Source organism: Ambystoma mexicanum, chromosome 4p (genome assembly GCF_040938575.1).
Source record: "Ambystoma mexicanum isolate Mex_15411 chromosome 4p, UKY_AmexF1_1, whole genome shotgun sequence".
NCBI lineage: Eukaryota > Metazoa > Chordata > Amphibia > Caudata > Ambystomatidae > Ambystoma > Ambystoma mexicanum.
In genome coordinates, this window is record NC_090927.1 from 288,801,613 (window position 1) to 288,828,376 (window position 26,764).

The 26,764-nt window shown below is 45.6% G+C and overlaps 1 protein-coding gene across 2 annotated transcripts in view; it reads left to right on the top strand.

Annotated features, from left to right (window-relative positions):
- OPN5 (opsin 5) overlaps positions 1-26,764 on the top strand; it is a 533,338-nt gene that overhangs the window by 159,702 nt on the left and 346,872 nt on the right. Inside the window, exon 1 of one of the 2 annotated variants that reach the window (XM_069605841.1) lies at positions 22,454-22,859. The exons of the other annotated variant lie outside the window; for it this stretch is intronic. The gene's annotated coding sequence lies outside the window, so the exon portion shown is untranslated. Of the gene's footprint in view, positions 1-22,453; positions 22,860-26,764 lie in introns of those variants that run through there. 2 annotated transcript variants of the gene reach the window in all.

Consider the following 26,764-nt stretch of genomic DNA (forward strand, 5'->3'; position numbering starts at 1 on the left):
CTTCAGGGTGGATCGATTGGTTCTCCTCGCCGGTCCTGATGGGAGTATTGGGCGGTACCCCGGGCCCCTCGGATCTTTGCTCTCTCTCTCGGTCCCCGGGTCGTCCTCCTTGGTCAGTCTCCATGGTTTCATCTCTCCTAGGATGACAAAGCAAAGAGGAAATACCTATTCGTAGACATTTCTCCCCCACTATTGATATAGTGGGGCGGCATATACATTTTATAAATCAATAGACATTTACATTCTTATTTTAAAAAAACAAGATATAATCAAGAATTATTCAAGAATCATAATATTTTAGAGACTATATGTGGGACTCCTCCAGTTGCTGCAGAGTGTGCCTGGGATGGCAACTCTTTAACTGATTTATATGGACCCACTTGTCTTCCCCTATTGCCAAACTACCTTTGGGGATGCAGATCTTGTAAGCGACTGGGGAGATCTTGTCTACAATTTCAAAAGTTCTCTTCCATGCAGTCAAAACTTTTCGCTGTTTGGCCTGGTTCCTCTGGAAATTGTATAGATAGACCCGGTCTCCCACATTGTATTCTTTCGTGGTAGTTTTCAAATCGTAATGGGTCTTTATGCTATCAGCTGATCTTTCTAGATTCCGCTGAGCATAGGCAAAAGCATTTTGGAGGTGTTTCCTTAAATTCTCAACGTATTCGTGAGTTGTGGAGGCATTTATTAATGTCTGCTCTTGGGTCCTGTAGAGCAAATGCTGGGGAAGCACCATCTTGCGTCCAGTCATCAGCTCAAACAGTGACATTTTAGTTGCAGATGAAGGGGTAGATCGGATGGCCATTAGGACCAGAGGTAATCGGATATCCCAACTTGGCCCAGAATCTGCCACAAACTTTTTTAAGATGCTCACAATGGTTCTGTTGTATCTCTCCACTGCACCAGAAGAGGCTGTCCGGTAAGCAATATGTAGCTTCCTTTTGACCCCCAGTATCTCCCACATCTTTGTCATTACCTCGCTGGTGAAATGGCTACCTCTGTCTGACTCAATCCTTTGAGGTAGACCAAAACGGGAAAAGATGTGGTTAATCATCAGGGCAGCTGCTGTTTCTGCCTTGCAGTTTGGGGCCGGGAGACATTCCACCCACTTGGTAAACAAGCATGTCACCGTCAACATGTACTTATTCCCCCAAGCGGAGCGAATCACGGGGCCTATAAAGTCGACTTGTAATTCTGACCATGGCAGTGTCATCCCCCTCTTCTGGAGAGGCGCACGGTTTGTGAGGGATGTTGGCTGAAATTGTGCACACACAAGACACCCCTTCAAGTATTGGTCGAGGTCCTGCCCAATGTGTGGCCAGTATGCAACCTCTCTTAAGATTTCAAGTGTTGTATGAAACCCCCTATGACCGGCGGTGGCTGCATCATGGGCGTGACTTAACATCAGGCTTCGGAATGAGGTAGGAACCACCCACTGATTATGGCCAGCTTGGGATTTCCTTACCAACAAACCGTCTTGGATTCGAACATCTTTGGACATTTCATCAACACTCTGAGGTCCTCTTTCCCAATGTAATCGGTATCCGTCAGGGGAAAGTTCTCAGGGTCCCCGATGTGTTGGTAAAACTTACCAATTATTGGATCCCCCTTCTGAGCCGTAATCAAATCAGCATCTGGGGTCTCCTTACTCCATTGTGCAGTTGAAAGATCATTGTGAGCATTTGTCTGGGACCTAGTGATAGCAGTGACCTGGATTTCCCTCAACAGGGACTCAATCTCTGTTATAGATCCCCTTGGATGGCCACTGTTTTGGCCAGCTGATCAGCTAAGTCAATTCCAGTTTTGTCTGGTCCCTCTACTTTGGAATGACCCGTGATCTTTTTTCAGTAGATGGTCATCCCATTCGATGTGACCAGATCATCAATATTATGGATTAACTTCCCATGTTTCAGGGGTTTGTTATTAGCACATAACATGCCTCTGGTTTTCCAATTAACCAGGTGCTCCATGAACCCGTTCCGTACATAATCTGAATCTGTGATTATGACCAGTTTGTGGAGTTGATGTTGGACAGCAGTGAGGATGGCTTGATACACAGGCATCAATTCTGCCACCTGACTACTTCGGGGACCAATTTTGTACCCAGCGGAGGGTTCTGGGGACTCCTTCACCCATGCATTCCCTACGCCGGCCACCAGTTCCTTTTCCCCGTTGTTGTCAACATGGTAAGAGCATCCATCCACATAGACAGTGGGCATTCCCTCACACTTGTCCTCTTCAAAGACTTTGTGTGGGGAATTAAGGTATGCCTCCATGTTGTCCTTGATTTTTAGACTTTCGTCCTCGTGACAGTTTTCTCTGGCACAATCATGCAAGTCAGTCAGAACTTGCGCGAGGGGACTCTTCTTGTTTTGGCCATATCTGACCTCCACAGGAAAGCCTTGCATTGACAGGATTCAGGAAGTAATTCGGGAATTACTCACATTTCCGGCCCGGATTCTGTCACTTTGGAGATATTGCAGAGGCTGGTGTGGAGTCTCCACTATGATGTGTTCCCCCTGGATGAACGGGCGGTAATTCTTCTATGCCCACACCATTGCCAGGAGTGCCTTCTCACAATCATTGAATTTTTCCTCCACAGATGATAAAGTTTTGCTCGCATAGGAGATTACTTTATTGACCTTGTCATGCTTTTGGTATAATACTGCCGTCAAGCACGTATTAGAGAACCCGGTCTCGAGGAAAAACTCCTTGTTTCTGACAGGGTAAGCTAGCCAAGGTGCTTGTGAGAGGCTTCTTTTGAGTTGTCTTACTGCCTCGGATTGTTCTGGACCCCATTCCCACTTGACCCCCCCTTCAAGAGATGAATCAGGGGTCTGGTGATCTCTGCGTATCCCTCGATGATCTTTCTGCTGTAATTAGTCAGTCCAAGGAGGCTCCTTAGTTCCCGCAGAGTTGTGGGGTCTTTCAGTTTCTGAAGTGCTTCCACTTACTCCTCCTGGGGACAGAGACCCTGAGGAGTAATCTCATGCCCCAAGAAATGAACACGGGTTCTACACCACTGTGCTTTCTGAAAGGAAAGTTTTGCTCCGGCAGCCCTCAACTGTGTCAGAACATAACGGATCTCCGCTATGTGTTCCTCCACAGATGAACTTTTGATGAGGACATCATCTACATAAGCCAGGTTACACCTTGCACCCAGGTCGGGCATGGCCTTATGTAGGAAAATGTTGAATTAATTGCCGGAGTTGAGGTATCCGAAGGGAGTCCGGGTCCATGTGTACTGCTGGCCCCCAAAGGTAAAAGCCAGTTTGTATTGGTCCTCCCTACTGACAGGCACGGTCCAGTATCCATTGGTCAGGTCTATTGCAGTGAATATCTGTGACCCCTGAATCTGGGCCAGCCCTTGGTCAATGTAGGGCAGAGGCCATCGGGAAGTATGGACCCATTTGTTGAGCTCCCTAAGGTCGGCGCAGAGTCTCCACTGGCTGTTTTGCTTCAATATTCCCAGCACCGGATTGTTGAAGGTGCTGTGGACTGAACGGATTATTCCCCGGGACTCAAGGTTCTTCATTATTTCAGTAAGGGACTCCATGGATGCGAGAAGCAAGCAATATTGCTTCACAAACACTGGAGTCGTGCCAGGGTCCGTGGGAATTGTTGTTGTGTGGATGTCGGTGCGACCACAGTCATATGAGTCTACCGCAAAGAGATCTTGGAAATCCAAGAAAACTTGTTTCAACTTTTGCTTCTGTTCCAGAGTCACACAGGCATTGGCTAGGTTGACTCTCTCTTCCACTATCTGCCTGAAGCCTGGAAAGACTTCTGGTTTTGCTATCTCAGCGGCCTCCTCCAGCTGGGTGAAGAAGTCCCTGGTCAGAGGGTTGATTTGGACTGGAGGCTTCAGGTGGGAAAGGCAGCCCTCATGGACCTGGAAAATCACCACATCCCTCCTGAAGTCACAAGTCACATCTTCCTTACCATAAGGGCAGGAAGTGTACACCAGGAAGTTCCCCCCATGCCGGGTAAAGATCCTGTCTGGTGTTGTATTGTCATCACTGTTACTGTCAAAACAGTCCTTGGGGATTGGTCCTAACAGTTCATTTCCTAGATCAATGGAAAAATGTCGGTCATCAACCGCCATTCCAATAATGGTGCCTGCGGCTAGAGTAATACTCTTTAAGTCACGGTTATCCACCTCTATTGGAATGGTGTCATGTTCTATATTGACTAATGGTGTTGGGTTTACCCCCAACCCTTGCTGTTGGAGAGAAGCATTTAGATGAATATAAGCATCAGGGTCTTTCAATTTTTGTCCTCTTTTAACTTTCACTTCCAGGGAGAATTGTCGGGTCCTTTCTGGGATGGTGACTTCCTCTTTAACCTGAATTTCAACTGCATAAGGTAGCAATTGAGCTGACCTAAATGCTTTTTCTGGATCATCAAAGCCCATGGGATTATCCGCTAATCGGGACCAAGCTTTGACGTGTATTAGGTCCAAACTAATGGCAAAGCGATTGAGAATGTCACTGCTTAAGTAAAAGGCGGCAGTGACGTCTCGCACGACCCAACAATTATGGACTATGCTCTTGTTGCCAATGGAGATTTTGAGCATACACCTGCTTGGCAGGAGATGTTTGGAATTGGGTGTTTCCAGATCCATTTCCCATTTGTCTATCAGTTTGAATGTGGGAATGGCTGGATCTTTTGGGAGTTGGCGGAACATGGCTTCTCTGATGAAGCTCTTACCGTTGTTCACACACACTCAGGTGAGAACAGAGCCTTCCCATCATTTAACTGAACAGGGATGAACAACTGCTCTCCAATTTGCTGAATATCAGCCAGGCTCTGAGCTGATTTCACATCTTTCTGGACTATAGGAGTGGGAATGTCTGATTGTGGATTAGTAAAGAATTTCAGAGTGTTTCCTTCCAGTGTGGAATACCACCTGAAACTGGAAGGAAGGTTGATTTTCAGAAATAGAGAGGACCCCCCATCACCAGTCTGTTGTCCTACTGCTATTACTGTCACATCTGGAATTTGGTTGTTCTAGAAGTAAAATTCTACTTGGTCAGATTTTTGTTCAACCATGTGGCAGGTGCCGTTTAAACTAACATGGTTGACACTCTGTTTTAATTTTATTGGTCGGCTAGTCTGGGTCCAGAGGACCTTGTTTACGCAATCTATTAGGGGTGACAACCTTGTCAGAATGTCATTCCCTAGTAAACAAGGTGTGCCCTCTGGAATCACTACTATGACCAGGTGTTTCACCTTGTGTCACCCAATTTTAATGTCCAAATCTGCAGTCCCCTCGACGGGAATTTCCTTCCAGTCAAAGTTCTGAAGTTGTCCAGGAAGAGAGGTGAGAGGAATACGGTAATTCTCCCCCCTTCCTGCATTTAGCTCATCAGAGGCCCTTTTGGACAGAAGAATATCTTGGGATCCCATGTCCACCAGTGCCAAAATTGTACCCTGCCCCTGTACTTGAACCGGGGCATAGTATTTTCCCTCCTTCTCTGTAAGGGGGCACAGATAATGCACATGCTAATTTTCTGGTTTTGGACATTGAGAGAGAAGAGATCTGGGCAGAGTTCGGCAGGGAGTTTTGGGAATCTGAAAGAAAAAGTTGGCCATTGGATATTGATGCGATGTTGGGCTCCCTGGTTCTGGTTCTGGGCCACCCCCTCCCCCCCTTTTTGGAGGCAGTCACCAGGATGGGTTTGAACCAGGGGTTTTCGGTATTGTTGGTTCTGGGATAGAATGATGGGCGGCGACAGCTCAATCCCCACATCTACCCAGTCTGGATTGGAATCCCTTGGGACCCATTTTTCCTTGGGAGGAGTTCCCCCATCTCTGAAGCAGAAGATCCTTTTCCCAGGATCTTCTGAGGATCCCTCGCCCTCAAATTGGAAGACCTGTACCTCCTCCACAAAATGGGTCTGTTTGGGTCCTTTGTTTCTCATACCTCCTCTCTGCTCCTTGGGTGGCAGACTTTCAGGGGTAAGAGATTTTGTTTCCGGTTCCTGGGTTTCCAGGGGCTGTTTACAAGTGGGGAAGGAAGCTTCCTCCAAGGCTTTACACCCCCCTTCCACTTGTGCCTCCTCCCTGGGAACCGGTGGGTTATCGGGGTGCTGCCCCCATCATTGTTCTGGAGCACCAGGCCCAGAGTTTGGTGCATTCTGTGCCGGCATGCCCATCGTAGGGTTCTGCTGAGCCCTTAGCACGCGACCCAGCTTCTGTGCCATATTTTGGACCTGGCGCTCAAGTTGGGAAACCCGCTCAGGCTGATACGGGGTTCTATTTTCTCCCCTGGGCTGATCCCGGGAAGGGTAGCTATCCCTTCTCTGGTAGTACCCCGGGCTGGGAAGATTTGGGTACCCCTCCACCCTTGGCCTCCCCTCTCCCGGATTAGGTTGTCTGGGCTCAGGAAAGTGGGGAAAGAAGGATGGATGATTTTGGGGTTAGAAATTTTGTGGATACCTGGGTAAAAAGTTCTGCCCAGGATTTGGGGAATTTCTTCCCTCCTGTGGGAAGTTAGGAGGGAAGTTCCCTGGGTCAGGTGCTTGGCTGGATCCCCCCCTTGGGCTGGAGGAGTCCACACGTAACCCAGGATGGGTCTGTTTCCCTTGTAGCGGGGACTTACATAGTCAGGGGAGCAAGGGACCCCATTTGTGGGATTACCTCCTTGACTCCCTGTCTGTGACTGGCCCGAGAGCCTTCTGGGCTATGAATTATTCAGTGCAGGCAGGTTTTTAGGTCCCCCCATCTCCAAATCTAAAAAGGGGGTCAACCTTTACCTCCGCCACCTTGGCAGCAGGGGTGCTGTTGTTTGTTTTTTTTTTTTGGCGATTCTTATTTTCCACCGGTTTCTGGACCTCATAGATGGGGTGGCTTGCTCAATGACCCAGTCTAAAGATCTTTTTGTAGTTTTTAACTCCTGCACAAATTCTTGTGGGGCCTGATCCTCCCCACATTGCAAATTGTAGGCTGCCTTGTGAGCCTCTTGGGGATTTCTGTGAACAGAAAAATGTTTCAAGATGGCCACCCTGTAGGTGGACCATCTTGAATGATTTTGGTCCTTCAGCCCCGCAAAGAAACTGGAGTATTCTGGGGAGAATGTCCATTTTACATACTGAATGCAGCTAATGCTGTCTTTCAAATGGAAAGTCTCCATCATTTGCTCATAAAGCTCCAAGTGTTCCCAAACAGAATACTTGGCGCGTTCTTGTGATAAGGCGTGATGACACTCCTTATTGCCTTAATCTGTTTTGAGGGGTCCTTAAGCAAGGCCCTTTTTGCCTTATTGGCCTTTTTGGTTTGGGTAACCCTGGTCCACTCATCCTCTGACTCAGAAGCACTGCTCCCAGAGGTGCCTGTCTGATCTTCCAGGCTCTCCCAGATTCTGCGAGCCTGGGAGTGGCTGGCAGAATGTGGGGACCTGGTCTCCTGTGTCCTGTGACGTTCAGAGGAGTCTTCATATTCCTTCTTGCTGCCAGGATTTGATGGGTAACCCCCCACTGACCTAACTGGGCAGAGGTTTTCAGGATGCCCTTAGTGGGCCTACTCTCCTGGGGTTCCCCACTAAATTGCACTGTACTTGGGTGCCCATACCCGGATGCCCGCCCATCCATTCCTGGGTGGTACTGGCCTATGAGCCCCATACTTTTGGCTGGATAGTAATCTGCCAATCCAGTGGCCCTGTGCTGATGTGCGCCAGGGGACATGGGGGTGGCAGAGTCCAGGGACTGGGAGAGATGAAGGCCTCTGGTACTAGGGCTCCTGAGGTTATGCTTAGGTGTTTCCCTTTCCCAGCGAACTTCATCTCTGTCAGCCCCTGCTCCCTGCTGCAATGCAAGAGCCTGCGCTTTCAGTTCCTCGGTTAAGGCCTTACTAGACTCTATCAGTCTCTCCTGCATGGCTACCTGTTGCTGGAGCCTATCATTGTGCTGACAGAGAGCCTCATTTTCTCTCTGTGCCTCCTGGTTGGTCCTGGAGTACTGGGCCAGTCTTTGCTGCAGGAGGGTTACCTCCTGAGTCCCATCCCTACTGGACTGCTCCTTTCTTGCCAGAGCCTCGTCCACCCTCCTGGTGTGCTCTAACAAGTTCTGATGCTCTTTTTGGAGGTCACCCAGTCCCTGGAGGGCCAAGTGATTTTCTCAATTTTTTCTTTTAATCGGCAGACTTCCTGGCCTAAGGTGTCCCTTTCCTGACTAAGAGACTGCATCTGTGCCGCCAGGTCTTCCCTCTGCCTTTGAAAGGCACCAGCTTTCTGGCGTTCTTGATCAAACTCTGCCTGGGTATCCAGGTCTTTCAAAATCAGTTTATTGCTCTCTGACTTTTCCCTATCTAGATGACTTTGCAGGGTGGCTACCTGCTCTGTGCATGCCCTGTTAGAGTCTAGTTGTTGCTCCAGCTTTTTCTGGCTCTGCAGTAGGGAATTCAAACCTTCTTCGTACTCCTTCTGCAATGCCAGAAATCTGTTATCCTGGTCAGACTTTTCCTGTTGCAGGATACCCATATCCTCTTTTATTTTCATGATATACTGCCTACTATCATTTTCTGACTCCTGGCACCTCTGCAGCCTCTGCTCGGAAGAGACCAGGTCAGATTGGGCCTTCTCTAATGCCATCAGTTGCCTATGTGCCAGATCTTGGCCTTCAGCGCATTTGTCCTTTATGGCTCCCATGTATAAATATAAATATGCCGCTATCCTGACAATCTTGTCGTGCTCATATTTGGCTTTAGGGGCCATATATAGTTCATTCAGGGCCACATGTAATGGACCCTGATCTCTCCATATGTCTGACCCTGTTTCAGTGATCTGGGGTGCGATTGCCTGCAACCAGACCGCCTGGTCCTGATGAGCCCACTCACCTCTCACAAATAGCTTATGTAAGAGGTGTTCTCTGGCTATTTTGTAATCTACAAAAGTCCACATTCTGGAAATTGATTTCCTTCCTGACTTACAGAAGTTTGTATTTTATTTTGCAAAACAGACTGTTTCCTTAGAGCGTTCCTTTGAGGGGGTTTTTTACAGTGTAACACGGCGTGGTGATCCAACAGGATTAGGTATCCTGGCAGTTAGCACACCGTATTAATCTGCAAAAGTGATAGATCTAATCCAGAATCCCCGGCTCGAGCCCCCAATCTGATAAGTGACTTCAATTCAGCAATCCCACTTAGTGAGTGCCTCGTCTGGGACGCCCAAGGGAAGCCCTTATTTATATATTCTTATGACAAGTTATACTCAGGATGATAAACCCTTATATAACGCCCCTCTCTTTGAATCCCCCTGACCTCACTGAGCCAAGAAGTAGGTGTGTTTTGCAATTTAAAAGATTTATTGGAAAAATTAAACAATATATATATATCACACTTTTATAATAAATTAATATTTGATATCACACTTAGGCATATGACAATGATCAACAATGGATGATGTTACACTAGCACACTGATTTAATTGCTTAAGAGTTAGTATAGGGAGGATAGGTAGCTGAGAATACTTTAATGATTACAAGGAAATGCAATAATGAATAAAATGCAGTACAGAAATAACTGATAGGGTTTCACAAGAGATAATATGTTCACTTTTCCCCTGGTGGCAATTCACTCCCCCCCTATGCAATATAAAAAGATGGAAGGGGAGCACACAATTTTCAGGAATACAAACAAAATGCAATACAAAGTTCCAGTTCCCCCCAGCGAGCTTAGAGGAAAACAGGTATGATTTTAAAGGAGGCAAATCCTTTTAAATGTGGTGGCAATGAAGTAAAATATGCTAAAAATGCTTTTAATTCCCTATGGGATGTTCAGGGTAGGTGATAGCTATTTAAGATTAATTCAAGTCACACTTGCGATGCTCAATGAGGGATTAGCAGGTTGAAAACGAATTTTAGCAGTTCAAGCATTTTTCCGAACGCGTCGAGCGCGATTACGGAATAACTATAAGGAATAGAAAGTTTTAGGCTTGTTGGAAAGCTTAGAATTTTAGCTTTCAAATGAAAGTTAAATCTGGTTCAGAGCACACGCGGTTCCAAAGATATGGACGATTTAGTGGAGGTAGATTTTGAGAAATGAAATTACAGTATCAGAATGATAGATGCGCTTGGAAGGTTTGAATCAACAGGATGGACACACGATTCCTTATGATGCAGTTCTAATAGGTTAAAATAGTTTGAATTAGATTATTTTAAACTAAGAGATTGGTTTTGCAGAGTTCTGGCTGAGTACTCACACTATGAATTTGAAATAGGCTGTCAGGGTCTGGTCAGCAGGTTTGGACTGGACTCCTGGCGGGTGGTTACTTCAGGCTCTCTGGGTCAACTCTGCTTTGCACTTCACAGCAGTCTGGTCTGGGTTTCTCTGGTTCTGGTCTCTCTGGATACAGCACTGCTTTCTGGGTCTGCTACCGGTTCTGGCAAAAGTTCTTGGCAAAGAATCCAACAGCTCGCCCAGCTGTAGAATAGTTTGGTTGGATTGCTGGATTCTGAAGGCCTGCTGAGAAGAGTTCTCAGCTTGTGGGTTAGGCCTTTGCTTTAAGTTCTGTAGTCTATCTGGAGTCTAAGTTCTGGATGTTCCTTCTAGATGTTGTGTGGTCCGGCAAAATGCTCTGCAAGAAAATGGAAAATGAATGTCTTGCCTGTCCAAGCAGTCTCTTTTTATGTATTCTGCAAGTGGGTGTGTGCGTGGGCATAACTAAGCCTGCCCCTCACAACTTATCATTGGCCAAGTCCTCCTCTCTCCCTTGATTGGGGGAAGGAATGGAGTGTCATCAGGCATTAATTTTATGGCATACAGAAAGAACACTCCCCTTGTCTATTTGCACCCAATCTATTTTTGATCCAAATACATATTATCTATGTACCATTTTTCTAATATTATATGTCCAGTTAACATATTTTCTGTAGCACCAAACCATCCGATCCCTGTCTTTGTAAGATGTTGTGTCCACCTATGACAGAATTCTGCCCTTTTCATCAAGAACACAACCTCTAAACTTTTCCAGAATTTACACAACCATGCACAAGGAATATGGGCATCAGATGATAAAGTGTCCGATTTTTGACATACAGACATTCGGAGTAATACCTTATTTTCCGCTACTACCCCCAGAACATACCACAGAGTCCTAACACCTCCTAAAATGTGGACAGAAAAATCACAAGAATAATGATATTAATTATATAATTTTGACAAGCCCGTACTATGAATTATCCACCTTTTTTTAAAATTATGCTCTGGCCCAGAGGGGTGTGGTTTCCCAAAGCACATGGTGGAATTTCTGGTTTGTCCACTTCCTCCAACTCAAGTTGCTCACAGAGGCACTGCTCCTCCCAGTTTCTCTCAAGAGGAAGCCATTTACGACCCCCCGTAATTTAACATTTGCCTGAGCCAAGGAAGGCTCATTGTTCTGTTTCCCTGCTCCCAGGTGCTCCTCCCCTGATTCAATCAGAGAGGTGTAACCTCATTTTGGTGGGAACAGCAGAAGGCAGCCAGGCCTGAGAATGCAGTGGCTGGGCAAGTTTCAACTCCTGTCGGGGGTAGTTGCAGGGCAGAATTCACTCTCTTCAAGCCAGGCTTCAGCCAAATGTCACTTTTGTTCCCAGTTTTTCTTCATCCAAATCAAACTTACAATTTCTACACATGCAGCTAGAACGCTGATTCTAAGTTCAAAACTATGACCTTTAAACAGTTGCAACCTATGTGACACTCAAAGTAGGTCACTCATTTATTTTAAACATTTCGATTTTAGTGGCTTTAAGTCCAATTTCACTTCAGCTGCTGACCTCCACAGCTCAGCCAGTTTTGTTATAAACATTGTTTTGGGCTCTTCATCTTTCCAGATTTTGTATGCACACAAGACTACATTCTGCCAAATGTCTGCTGGTGTTCAGTGAGATTTTTGAATATCTTGCAATGTTTAAAATAGGCATTTTTAGCTTGCATTTCAGAGAAACAAAGGTGATTTCAAAGCGCTTTTTGAACTAACAGGCACTGCTGTTTTTTCTTTGGCACCACGTTTCACTCATGGCGCTTCTGGCCCCCCACGCTCGCACTGGTGGGTGGCAGGTTAGGCGACCATTTTGGTGTGTGCAAAAACTGCACGGTTTTCCTGGATTCTGGTGCAATGTGGGCTTATTCGGCCATCTTGGATTTTCTGAGCCCACAGCCCCAAATGTGGCAGCACAATAACTTGAACGTGGGTCAAGACACCCAACACCTCCAACAGCTCCCCTGCTCCTTCAGGACTATCCAGGACAACATTCCATCCCTTGCTCCAGCCTTGGCTTATTTCTGCAATCATTCCTTTGCCACTGGCTCCTTTCCCCTACCCCTCTAGCACTCCCTTGTGCACCCTCTCCTCAAAATGTTTCCTGCCGACCGCTCCTGCCTGGCTAACTACTGCCCTATCTCCATTACCCACTTCCTGGGAGAACTCTTGGAGAAGCTGGTCATCTCCCAGCTGATCCACCACACTGAATCTGTTGGCTGTCTCCACGGCCACCAGTCTGGCTTCAGAGCAGCAAGAGGCATGGAAACTGCACTCATGAACACCCGTGCAGACTTGCTCTCAAATCTTGAATCCAACTCTCCTTTCGTTCTCATCCATCTTGACCTTTCCTCTGCCTTTGATACAGTCAATCATGCCACCCTTATAAATCAACCCTTTGATACTCTTGGCATCACGGACCTGCCAGTGGACTGGTTGACCTCCTTCATCTATGACCAACCATCTCAGGTTCAACTGGCCCCTTTACTCTCCCCCATCATACTCTCCACCTGCGGCGTCCTTCAGGGCTCTATGATATGATATAATATGATAAGTCATTTATAACATGCCTGAACACAAGTGTTTCTTGGCTCGACAAGACATGGGAGGGAAGACAGGGAAAGGACATGACCAATGCTCTTACTAGGCCTTCTGTCATTCAGATCGTGCAAGTGCGAGAACGCGAAGTTGTTAGTGAGAATTCTCATTCTATGGCTAATTTCCCTTACCTAGTGAGTCCCTCAGCAGCTTTTCTGGATTTCTGGAGTTTATTTTTTTCCACTTGGTAAGAGTGTGAGCGTTTCCCTCACTCTTACATGTGTTTTGCCATGTGTATTTAATCTGTTTTTGTGATTGTGAACTCTGGAGTACACCACTTCAGTAGCCCCACACTTGTGTGAGTCTCTCCAATCCTCTCCCTGAATCTTGCCACCATCTACAGTACCCCTGGTCCGGTTTACCTCCTTTTGGAGTGGTATAACCTCACCTCTTCTCTCCTGGCCTCCACTTCCAAGCTTCTCTTCCTTAGAGACTTCCATATTCACCTTGACTCTCCTGATGCGGCCTCTGACCTCTTCCGCAGCATCTGTGACTCTCTTTCCCTCACCATTCTTCCCTCCGGTCCGATGCACTCAGCCGGACACACCTTGGATGCTCTTATCCCAGCAGACTTCTCATCTTTAACGCTCTCGCAACACCCCTCTCCTGGTCTGACCATGCCCTTCTGTCCTCTCACCTGGATCTCTTGGCTCCCCAGGCTAAACCTCTTCCTGCACAGCCAGTCTCCTTCTCCATCATTCAACCGATGAATTGAGTGTCTGTTGCTGCTTTTGAAGTCACTTTTATACCCATCCCACTCCGGCCACTGACTCTCACACTGACATAGCCCTTGCTAACTTTCACCTCCACGCTCCAACACTCTGGACATCTTTCCCCTGTCATGAGGATCCGCATGAAGCCAAATTGCAAGTGTAGAGTTGCTGAGCGGATGTGGCAGGCCTCAGGCACATCCTTGGACCAACTTGCCTGCCGCCTGCTCCGAAGGCAATACAGACTCTCCATCTGCTCAAATAAGGAAGCCTATATCCAAACCTGCATCGATGGGGCCACTAACAACATGGCTGAACTTTTCAAAATCTGCAAGGAATTTGCCAATCCTTCTGCAGTCTCTACCTCCCCTCTGCCATCCCAGACCTTCTGCACTGCCCTGCCCTCTCACTTCATAACCAAAACTCAGGGCATCCTGTACTCACTCTCCTCTTCACCCCTCCCTCTCCCCCACCTGCTCTCAGGGCTCCTTTGGCCCCTGTTTCCCCACCCCTCCTTTCACCCTCTTTCTCGTCCATACTACCGGATGAGACAAGTCCTCTCTACAAATGTCTCCTCCAACAGCTCCCCTGCTCCTCCAGAACTATCCAGGACAACATTCCATCCCTTGCTCCAGTCTTGGCTTATTTCTGCAATCATTCCTTTGCCATTGGCTCCTTCCCGCTACCCCTCTAGCACTCACTTGTGCACCCTCTCCTCAAAATGTTTTCTGCCGACCCCTCCTGCCTGGCTAACTACTGCCCTATCTCCATTACCCACTTCCTGGGAGAACTCTTGGATAAGCTAGTCATCTCCCAGCTGATCCACCACACTGGATCTGTTGGCTGTCTCCACAGCAACCAGTCTGGCTTCGGAGCAGCAAGAGGCATGGAAACTGCACTCCTGAACACCCGTGCAGACTTGCTCTCAAATCTTGAATCCAACTCTCCTTTCGTTCTCATCCTTCTTAACCTTTCCTCTGCCTTTGATACACTCAATCATGCCACCCTTATAAATCGACTATTTGATACCCTTGGCATCACGGACCTGCCAGTGGACTGGTTGACCTCCTTCATCTCTGACCAACCATCTAAGGTTCAAATGGGCCCTTTACTCTCCCCCATCATACTCTCCACCTGCGGCGTCCCTCAGGGCTCTATGATATGATATGATATGATAAGTCATTTATAACATGCCTGTACACAAGTGTTTCTAGGCGCGACAAGACAAGGGAGGGAAGAAAGAGAAAGGACAAGACAAATGATCTTACTAGGCATTATGTCATTCAGATCGTGCAAGTGCAAGAACCAGAAGTTATTAGGGAGAATTCTCATTCTATGGCTAATTTCCCTTACCTAGTGAGTCCCTCAGCAGCTTTGTTTGATTTCTGGAGGTTATTTTTTTCCACTTGGTAAGAGTGTGAGCTTTTCCCCCACTCTTACTTGTGTTTTGCCATGTGTATTTCATCTGTTTTTGAAATTGTGGACTCTGGAGTACACCACTTCAGTAGCCCCACACTTTTGTGTGTTACACAGCACCTTCAGCGCAGTGACACAGGGTTGTTGTTTCGAATTCCCACCGACTCCATTTCTGGGCTGACTATTGTTCCCCTTTAAAGGGTAAAGTTGCCATTAACTTTACATAGTAATATAACCACAGATCCAGTACACCCCATCTTATATGGAGTATTGGAAAGGGTTAATTCTTAGCCCTTTTTATCTGTACCTCTTGGAGCATTGTTTCGCTCCCTTAACATCAAGACTTGGCTGGTGGCAGTGGTATCTACCCTAATTTTCCTACCGCGATTATATTACATAACGTGGTATTGTTTTAGGCTATTTTAGTAGCCTCGAACTTTAAACCCGCTACTCGAAATACTTTTTATTTCAGCTCTGGTTGGGTTTAATCGCCATTTCTTTTTGTTAACATCCTTCTTGGGTCTTTCTTTGCGCGGAAAACCAGGTTTGCCTCCTTTGTTCGCCGACCTCGGCGGGCTCCTGACCAGAAGCCCTCCTTTGGCGTCTGGATGTCCAGGTGGGCTGAATGTGAGGGAGGGGTGTAGTCATGCCCTGCACAGGGTCTCCTTGGAGACCCAAGTCACACTTTGTATTGATTGGCTGAGGTGGTTGTCCGGGCTGGACAACCCCCCTGCTGAGTGATTGACAGCCAGGCTGTGTGAATGGGGGATTTTGGCATAAAAGGCAGGACTCTTGAGCTAGAAGGCAGAGTCGCCTCTGGAACTACAAGGAACCAAAGACAAGCGGAGAAGAAGATGGCTGCTGCAAACCCGAGTCCCGGTGAAGCCCAGCTGCAGTCCTGAGCTATCTACCCCTTCAACGACGAAGAGAAGATCCAGTCCGGAGTCTTCCTCCCTTGAGCTTGGTGGGATCAACCAGCTCGTCTATTCTTCAGTCAGAGAATCCTCTCCTGGGTCGAAATCACTGCTCTGCTGTAGTGGTCCGGATAGCCATCAGAAGAGCCCTCCCCTGATTTAAAGGAGCGCACCTGTTATCCATTGTTGTCTTTCTCGCTGCTGCTGGCCTCATCCCTGGGTATTGCAGATCGCTCCAGACGTCCTCCTTCTTGTCCCCACGACTGAAGCCGCAGGAACCGTGAGTCTGCAGGAACTACCAGGAACAAATGCTGTGGCACCAGCTTTTCTCCAACGGAATAAGGTACTGTGCACACTTGGTCTTTCTCTTCGTCTGACCAGTCGGAATCGGGGTGAACCCTTTTCCTCCAAGAAGATTTGTTCTTTCTTCCCTCCTTTTTATAACTTTTCCTTCCATTTGACAATCTTTACGAACTCTTGGCATCTCGAATCTCGAACTGTTCAACGTGTGATCCTCAGCAACTAAGCATATGCTCCATTGACACTGGCAGAGGCCTATTGACTTTAATCTGCATCTTTAAACTTGTCCTCAAGTCTCCCTGCCTTGAAAAAATATTGCCTTTGATTTTTATTCACTTTTCCCTTGTTTTAAACTCTTAAGTACAAAGTGTGTTTTACTTTGTGAGCATTTCTATCCGCAGGTACGCGTTAGTATCGTAACACCTGTCTGTCAAATCCTAATGTACTTCCTTGAATGTACTGGCACAAGTGGAATTGGTTGTGTGTAGTGCATTTTACGTGTGGTTTGAAATATATAGATGTTGTGTTTTATAAAAGATGGTTTAAAAATAAATGTACTTATATTTTTTACCTGAAACCTTGAGTCAGTGTTTGCTTGAGTCACAATAATTGTGGTCCTTTGTGTAATCTCTGCTACTGCTCATATACTCTTGAGATAAGCCTGGCTGTTCCTTTACTGCTACCACTTTAACGTAGTAGTATGGGCTTGTACCAAAGGTGAACTTGTATTACCACTTGTAGTCTTAATTGTGTGTAGTGGTACCTAAGGGCACTGCACAGGATTCTGCTTAACAGAAGTGCAAGGGGAAAGAGAGGGTGGAAAGGCAAGCGAGAGGGGAGGGGAAAACAGGGCAGCAATGGTATGAGTAAGTGCAGCCAGTGCAGCACAGCTCTGGGTAGAGTAAGGAGAACAAGGGACTGTAGAGTTACAGTTACAGCCCCTAAGTGCATGGTAGGCCTGGAGGCAGTGCAAGGGTAACTGATCAAATAAGAGCCTGGTACCATGTGAGAATGTGAGGGTAGCCAAGCAACCAGTCAGTACAGCAGATAGGTGGGTCAGGTAGGTCAGCAGAGGCGGGAGAGAGAGAAAGCATAGGAGAAGAGGAAAGTTTCTAAATGCTTCCAGAACTTCAGGTTGTCCGGCTCAAGTTTGGGAGCGGCAGGGAGGCCATTCCAGAGGGAGGCACCTGCAGAGGAGAGAGATCAACCTCCCACTCTCTGCCTGGAGAAGAGTCTAACCCTTAGAGAGTTGGAGGTAGCTGAGCAAAGGGCTCGAGAAGGAAAGTATTTTGGAAGAGATTGTTGGATGTAGTGTGGGTCCCGGCACCCCGAATACCTTGTGGGCCCTGCAAAGGGTCTTGAACTTGATCCTTGCAGACAGCGGGAGTCAGTGGAGAGATTTCAGGGCTGGAGCGATACGTTTCCTGGGCTTGAGGCCAAGGATACGTCTTGCAGTCCTGTTCTGGATTAGTTGCAGAGGCCGGAGAGTAGAGGAAAGGCAGAAAGAGACTGTTGTGGTAGTCCAGCCTAGAGAGAACCAGGGCTCTGGAGACAATGAGCTTCCGGGTGTAAGTGGTTTCAACCCAGCACTCCACCTAAGTCAATGCCTAGCGTGTGATGACCAGCTGGAACCCTTATTTATATATTTTTATGTCTAAAGTTCTTTTATTTCTGAATGATGTACCCTTATATCAGGCCCCGGTCTCACTAAACAAAGAAGTAGGTTGTTTTGCAAAGTTAAAAGATTTATTATATGGATTTGAACAATATATATATCACACTTTTATGAATTATGAACAATATCTAGATATAACACTATTAATATTTATACAATGATCAGCAATGGGTTATATTACAATCACCAATCTCTTTAATCAGTAGGAGTATGGATGAGAAGAATAATGTAGCATAGAATAAACTTTGTGTAGGTTCAATGAAATGCAATGATAGGAAATTAATGGAGCACAGAAATAAAACTTGATATGAATTCAATCAATTGCAATGTAATCACTCTTTCCCCCTGATCTACTCAATCCCCCCTAATATAAAATATAGAGATGGAAGCAGAGAAAACAGGTTTCAGGAATAACACTCTAAAAATGCAGTTTCTATCCCAGTTCCCCCCAGTTCCCCCCAGTTGCCCCCAGCAAGCTTAGAGAAAAACAGGAATGATTTTAAAACAGGTCAAATGCTTTAGAATGTTGCTTGTAATGAATGGGAAAAACACTGAAAAAATACTTTCAATCACTAAATGGGATTTCAAAACTAGTGGGAGCCGCTTTGGATAGCTTCAGGTAAACACTAGCAATGATGGTTGAATGACTGGCAGATAGGAAACTGAATTCAGAGGTTGAGTGCAAGAAATAGCTATTCTACATGTGATGAAATTATTCCAAATGCAGAATTGTGGCAAACTTTTCCGCGTGCGTTAAGTGCGATTGCGGCAAAACAATAAGGAGTTGGAACAGGCCCGTTTTGGAATAGGCCCGTCAGGATCTGGTCAAAGGGTTTTGGACTGGAATCTGCTAGCCACCGGACAGGATTCAGGCACTTGGTTCTGCACTCAGCAAGGCACTTTGGTCTCTGCACGGCCTCTTGGACTGGATCTGACGGGTTGGTTCTGGGTTACAGCTCTGCTCTACTGGTTTGGATCTCTGGGTTCTAGCAAGAGTTCTTGGCAAGAAGCAGAAACAGCACAGTCCGGCTGTTGAATTTATTGTGCCCCTTGGAAGTTTGGGGTTAAAATCAGTTTGCAAGATTTTAAAGGCCAGCTGAGAAGGGTTCAGCATTGGATTGGGCCTTCTGCTTTCAGAGTTCTGGAGTCTGGATCTGGGTTCTCCTGCAGAGCGCTTCACCAGTAAATCAGTGGATGGGTGAAAGTCTGTGTCTTTCTAGGTCCTCAACAGTCCCTATTTATGTATTTCCCTAGGGGTGGATAGGCTGATTATACTAAGCCCACCCTCTAGGAAACTGATTGGTCAAAGTATTCCCTCTCTCCTGATTTGAGAAGGAAACCAGAGTGTCATGATGTGTCATGGTGATGCTGAAATTTACAATCCAGGGAAAAACCTCCCCTTTGTTTCTACACAGAAAATATATTTTTCATATAAAGCATATTTACAATATCACCAACTTACTAATAATACATATTTACACCCCAAATTAAATAAGGCACGTATCTGTCCAAGTCCCATCTTCTTTAGAGTTTCGGTTCACAATTGGCAGTTTTTCGCGCTTTTGGTTGGTTACCCAGTGTCAGATCTGTACAAATATTTCCACTACATGCGCATAACATCTGGGCATACTCCTGTAAATGTTCATATTCCTAGCATTATTACAATTGCTACAATATCAACATTTCAGTGGTTCAATCTCTGAACATCGCACAAATTACAGAGTAGTTTCTACTTGTGAGCAACATTTTCATTTTAACAACCTATACATTCCAGATTTTTACCAATTTGGCACAGTTTTCTATGAGTCTTTTTCTCAAAAATATATTTTCTACTGTTCCAGATACACATTTCAGTCTAGCCCCGCCTCCAAGGTTTGGGTGAGCCAAGAGCAACCTGACCCTCTTCCTGCCAGTAGCTGGTTTCTGTTGACGCCCAACTTTGCATTTCCTTTCAATCAAGGAAGTCTTTTGTCTACTGTCAGAGCAACAGGCCAAAGTCCTCCTCCCACCTCCTTTCACAACTCCCTGCCAGTTCCTCAGCAGAGAGCAGGGGGGAAGATTCCTTTGTTTGGGAGAAGCTGTGGAATGTCTTTGAAGCCAAGTGTGGCTGGCTTTAACTCACTTTTAAAACAATGTTTAAAATAGTCTTTTTCTATAATACAATTAACATTTTTAACAAATATAGCCACAAATCTCTTAATTCCATCATTTTTAAAACATAGAGATTGAATTGTATCAACCTATATTGCTTTTGATGGTAAGTCTCTTCTTTTCCATACTTTGATTTTAATGTACAAGTTTTAAATGACAGTATAAGTAAATACCAGCTTCTGACACAGGCGAGCGGCAGTACTGCACCCATTCTGACATATTTTTCCCATGCAAGCCCCTTTGAATGTGGATTTTCTTATGATGAAATGTGCTTCTGCTGACATTGTGCTTAGGTGGATTCTTTAAATAAAGTGATGTTTAACACCCAACAAGGATGTTGGATCTTTTCTGCTGTTTGAGAATCATTATTTTGCAAATTTAACAGGCAAGGAAAAACTGATTTTTAAAGCAGTTCTGGGTTTCCCTTGTAATGCAGCACTGCTTTTTCAAGTAGTTTCATTTTACTCTGTGGGCAGCCAAATGATAGGTTTTGGCAGTGGTCTCCTGTGTGACCACTGACATAGGCAAAATGGATTGGTGGCCTATTTTTCAGGTTTTCCTGCGCACTTCTCTGAGATTCTTAGCGCATAGATCTTTTTGGCGGACATCCTGTTGTTTTTGATTAAAACAGCGCACAATGTTGTTGCAGGGCATAGACTAGTGGGTTAGAACATCCCACAGGGGGAAAGTGAGAAAGGGAAGAGTGCAGCTGGTAGTGGCACTTCTTGGCGACGTCTGAGATGTTTTTTTCCTCGCAGGAAGGTAAAGGAAGCGGGCCAAAGACGGGCAGCCAGAGTGAGGGAGGGAAAGCAGGGGCAGGGGTCAAATCAGAAGGATCTCTGTCTTACTGGCATTAAGGCAGAGATCGTTGGAGGCGCACCAATCCTGAATTGAGGAGATTTGCCTAGCATTTTCGGTGCTGGCCTGCCCTTGTGGGTGGGACAAAGACTGATTTACACATGGATATTTCTCCTCTGTGAAGGGTACAGTGAGCTAAAACGTGTTTGTAAACCCTTCTCAGTGGAAGAAATTCCATACAACAGGGTATTTGACCTATGTGTGTTCTCAGTAGAGGGGCTCCCACACTCTTTGCAAGCATAAGTGTTAGTATGAAGCCAGACTGTCAATTATGTTTGCAACCAGTCTAGCCATTTCATATTGCAGTATGGCATTTTGTAGTGGGCATGTTTCATAAAGCAAGCATGATAGATGGTATTATGTAGCTCGACTGGCATTTTAGTGCAGCCAGTTTGTACATGTTTTCATACTGTGGGATGCATTTTTAAGGGTAAAGCTAACAGGAGTATGTTGGGGATACTGCAATATATTGGCAGAACAAACATGGACATGTTTTCCTATAGTATCATTACTGGCTGTATGTGCAAAGCAAACATGAGTATATTCTCATATGGGAATACTAGGGTATAATGGTGCAGTCAACATGGAAATGTATGGGCACAGCAAGTGTGAAATGTGTTATACTAGCACATATTGTGGGAAAAAGCATCATGAAACTGTGTTGCAGAAATGCTCCTGTGCACTGCTGATGACTTGCATTTATTGCATTTTTTCATGAGTTACCCTACAAAAACAATTTCAAACTGTTTGGCTTTTTACCCAATTTTTCTAAAAAAAGTGTGCTCTAAAATGCACCATTTTAACCCATTGTTTTAAAACAATTCTTGGGGGGAGAACACCCTTGAACCCCCCTTGATTGGTGCGGGCTCCCTCGCTATGCTTGGTCGCTGTGCCATTTCTGGGACAAATATTTACGCCCCTCCAGTTCAAACATTCACCAGCCACCACTGGCATCCATAGTTTGTGGTTAAAGATCTTCTGGATGCATCACAGGTCACTGGATTTAGAGCTGGGTCACTAGTACAAACACTCCCCAAACCCTAGTACCGTATGCGTTGGCGCCCCCCTCTCCTCGTCCCCCACCCGCGTCCCCAAATGCCAGAACTGCTCCTATGTTCTATTAAAATCCCATTGTAAAGAGCCTCGCACCCCCAGCTCCAGACATCCTCATGTCACCCCTTGGGGGAATCAACCTCATACTTTGAAGAACACAAAGTAAGGCGTTTGTGTCAGCAGGAGTATTCGCACTACAACAAACGAAGCTATTCAGACTGACCGTGTGGAAGCAACCAGCCCCAGGAAAAGAGCACGTATGTGTTGGCTAATAATAAATCAATGGCGTGTTTCTGTCGGCGCTATTTAGTATTTTCTGGCACGGGCTAGGTAGATGGTCTTGCATTATGAAAAAGAAACCAGAAAACTATTAGTATGTAACATTTTCTCGCAGGAATACCGCTTAAAATAGAAATGATTATTTCCTGTCCCACTTGAGCTGTGCCCGCCCACCCCTCCCTGCTGTGGACGCATTCCTGCTTCATATCTCTCACATGTGCAGCTCTCAGCTATTCTCCCCAATTGTGCGGCTCGCTGGGTGCGCAGTGAGAGAGATTTTCCCTGTCACTGCCTCAGGACTGCGCGCGCTTCGCCCCTCCTCCCACCGGAGCCACATAACACATTAGGAGGCGGCGTGTCCTGCAAGTCTAATTGGCCCTTCAAGAAACCAATAAAGAACAGCGTGTGGCCGCTCCTGCTCATTTCTATGTGATGAGGGTCGCTGTCGATCAGAGTCGCACGAGGAAACGAATTGTTTCAGGGACACGAGTTCGCGCGACCCGAGAGGGCGTACTTCGGTCAGGGTCGCTGTTTTTTTCGGCGCTGTTTTAGTAGATAGTCGGGAGAGACCTCAAGTATTTTTGAATGGACTGTTTGGCGAGAGGGGCTACATCTAGGTGTTGGCGAGAAGGATTTTAACAGCGGTTGTATGTGAAACCCTAAACCCAAAGGTACAGTACTTTCATTTATTTCACCTTGGCAACGCAGTGTTGTGGTGTTCATTTTTAGAATTTAGAAAGAAAAGAGTCAGTTCTGTGTTTCAATACTTTATTAATATTGACTGTGCAATAAACTACATCGCGTGGACGAGCCGATTTCGTCCAGAAGTACGAACTTCCGGGTTTAATTTGTTAAGGACTAGTAGTCCTGTTTAGTGCGTTTCGCTTTCAGCGTGACGTTTCTTAGTGATGTATTCAGGAACGGCATCGCATACAAACGTCCCCGTGTACTTTAAAAGGCTGGCACAACAGGTGTACAGTACGCAATGGGATTTACCAGAAGGGACTGGCGTGGGGCAGCAAGATTGATGGATGCATTGATGGGTTGGTGGGTGACAGGATGGATGGATAGGTGGACTAGTGATAAAACACAGCTAAAGAGACAGACGGCCACAGGTGTTATATAACTACAAACATTTACTACTCAACGTCAGTCGCTTTTTTTTGTTATAGACAAAGGGGTCTAGTGTCTAAATGGCTAACAGTGGACCAAGTAGACCTGAGATTAAATCCTGGCTATCCGTGCCACTGAAGAGTGTGATCCTGGCAAGATCAGTGTGCACCACTCTGTTTCTGTTCCTCTGTTTGTCCAAATTGAAAGTGCTTGGAAATGGGTTGTTCATTTTTGTATAAGTATTGTTAAAACAAGTGGACAACGATATTGTTATTTAGCAAAGGTAATACTCCCTTTTTATAATATATTATGTAACACATGTGCATGGCATTTCCACATGCGCTATTTGCGCTAGTCATTTTGCAATTGTCAAGTGTGCTGAGCGACTCATAGGGGTTCATTTTATAGTTACTACTTATCGTATGCAGGCGACCGCCAGCGTCCACACCTCCATGATTCTGAGTGAATCCATTGATTTTAGAATAAAACCACGTGGTATTTGAAGGCAGACTTGGAATGCACAGCAGAAAAGTATATACACGATTCTGGGCCTCTACTCTGTCTTCAAATGAAAAAGTGAGGCATAAACCTCGTACATCTTGAGTCCATGCCTCAATTTTACATTCTGGGACTTGCAAAAGAAGCACTCTGTAGGACTTGGCAAATGACCAGAATGAGGTTAAGTGGAGTGAAAAATGCTATTTCCTGTTTGGCCGGAATGGATATTTACTGCTCTGTGGCACGAACACAACTGAATAGTCCCAAACAAACGTTGCACGTTCTGCAGTACTGCAGTACCTATGATTGGCTAGCTGTACATACATCATCCAGATTTAGCTTTCAAGGGGAAAACAACTCTGAAGTTCTTACGTTACCACACCAACAATAAGAAACCATATGACATACAATGTGCACTGCTGGATTGAGGTTTGGGTGTGTGAACTCATTTGATCACCTGGTATGGAGTTTGGCGCTGCAGTGATGTGCCTTCAGTGAAATCTTTGCTTTTGCATGCTCATCGGGTACCCGAGTGGCCTCAGGCATTGTACATATTCCCTGCATCTGAAAGGGTGTGCACCTAGGGTGGTTTAGCGGGTGTCATGATGGACAACAATTTCTTCCTGTCGGCTTAAAAGGGGTTGAAGAAGGAGCATAAAAATACCAGAGGCTTGTAGCTTGACTAGACTGGGCTGTTGCTGGTATTGTGTAGGTTAATTAAAAAGAAAACCCTAACAGGGTGTGTTCCTTTTGTGACTAGTCTAAGATGGTGTTGAGTCATAATATCCTCCTGAAAACATATAGCTGGAAAAACAATATTTGATTTTCCCTTACTATGTACGCAGCACTTTCCGTGCATATTCTAAGACTGCAGTATGTTTATATAATCATAGAAACCCTAGTATTGTGGAAACAGAAAAATTGATATGAGGCCGGGAAGCCCAAAGGAAACACACCAACACAGGTTACAAAGGACATTCAAAGCGCTTTATTCAAAGTTACAACAATTACCAAAAGTCAATTGACATACGGATAGCTATTCGGCCCTCAGAGTAACAGAACGAACCATCAACGGTAGTTCGCCGTGTTAGTGTGAGAGACCGTACATTGGGATACTCAGGTTTTTATACTTTTTATCCAGCCTTGGCCAACCCCCTCGCAGGTTAACCATTCTTTGGACCAGGCCTAGGGTTCGTTGCCAGGTCAATCCCATAATGTATGCAATTTGATCAGTTCCGCTGATACAGTTGTTCATTTACACATAGGTCAAGGATAGGACAAGGTCTCAGTTCGCGACCCCAACAAGTGGCCTGCGAGCATATTACTTATTCATGTGTGCGGAGGTCACAACGGCCAGAATCCCACTCGAAATGTCATTCGGCCTCCATTTTGTTGTTCAGGGTGACATCCACACTGCAAGAGTACCTAAAATGGCGGCTTAATTCAAGATGGCGATTTGCACAATACATTAAGGTCAAGACCTTGCCGCGGAATCTATGTACACGATGTTTCTAGACAACTTGGCGTAGGCCAACATACATTCAAACAATGCAATAGGAGGTACAATATTATTTCGATTTCCACAGACCCTCCTTTTGGCCTATGCCAAGTGCTAAATATCATCCCTAATACTTTCGAAAATGACTCCATGTATTATCATCCATAGGTTCTGCATCATTGTCTGTAATGTCTATAGCCATAAGGTCGTTCATAAGAACCTCTTGTAACATGAATTCTTTAGATGCTGTATCTGGAGTATATATTTTATGCCCTATTGCGCTCACTGCTTGAGCACAACACCCCCCTATCATTCCACATATACTTGGGAGGCATTGAAAACAACAACAAAGGAATAACAGAATCCCTAAAATAACCAGAATGACGGAAAGCACCTTCCAACCCCAAGATCGCAGAGAATCCCAAAACCAAGTACTAAGGTTCCAGTCTCCTACAGGGATATGGACTTCAGAACTGAGAGTATGCAAGTTCTGAATTGCTTTAAAAATTGTTGGTGAGGAGTCTGGTACGAAAACGCAACAAGCGGACCCCACTAATTTGCATACTCCACCTCATTCTGCCAAGATGACATCTAATGCCATCCGATTTTGAAGTGCTACCAATCTTATCGCCTTTTGCTCTAAGGTCATATTGTAGAGTATGTCCGTGGTCCGGTTGATCGTTCTCTCCAATACCCTTGCTAATCCCCTAATGTTCTCTGAGTTTGCTATTTGTTCCCAAAAGGGCACAACCGATTTAGCTATGTCCCCCAATACTTGCCCAGGGGTATCTCCATTGTTATCTCGCCGTGGGCGAGCCTTAGAGACCTCCAAGGTACTAGCTACAAATACCCCGGGTAACAATATTCCTAAATAACAGGGTCCCTGCCAATCCTTGGGCAACCAGGGAAATGCTAAACTACCACAAACAAAATAAATGGGCCCTCCTACATACAGAGGCCTGTTTTCCCCAGTCAAATTTACAATATTTTTACAAGTTTCAAAATCTCCCATTGGCCTAGTGCCATTTCTCTGTACACAGAAGGGAACCGAATCGGGACTATGATTTACAGAATAAGAAGGAGGTACAGCGTCCTTATTGCCTATCGGAACCATTTTAAAGGAAATCAGAGTTTGAAAAGGAAGAGATAGTTTGTCAGACGGCCTAATAGAAGCAACGTTAGGCTTACTTCTATTTGCGAAAAGCGAGCATCCCAGGGGAGTCAATTCACGTTTCTCGAAATCATTCAAATTAGTTCCATCAAATTTCCCTGAGATGCTATCATTCCATCGGCCAAAGAATAGTGCTCTAAGATAGGCATAGCAAGAAGTCTTTAAAGGTAGAGGATGTATATACCATCCCAGTCCCTTGTTCCCATGTTGCGGTAAGTGAGTACAAATCCAACAATTACTCTTATTAAAAATGGCATGAGTAGCATTCATTACTATCATCAGAGTGTTATTATGAT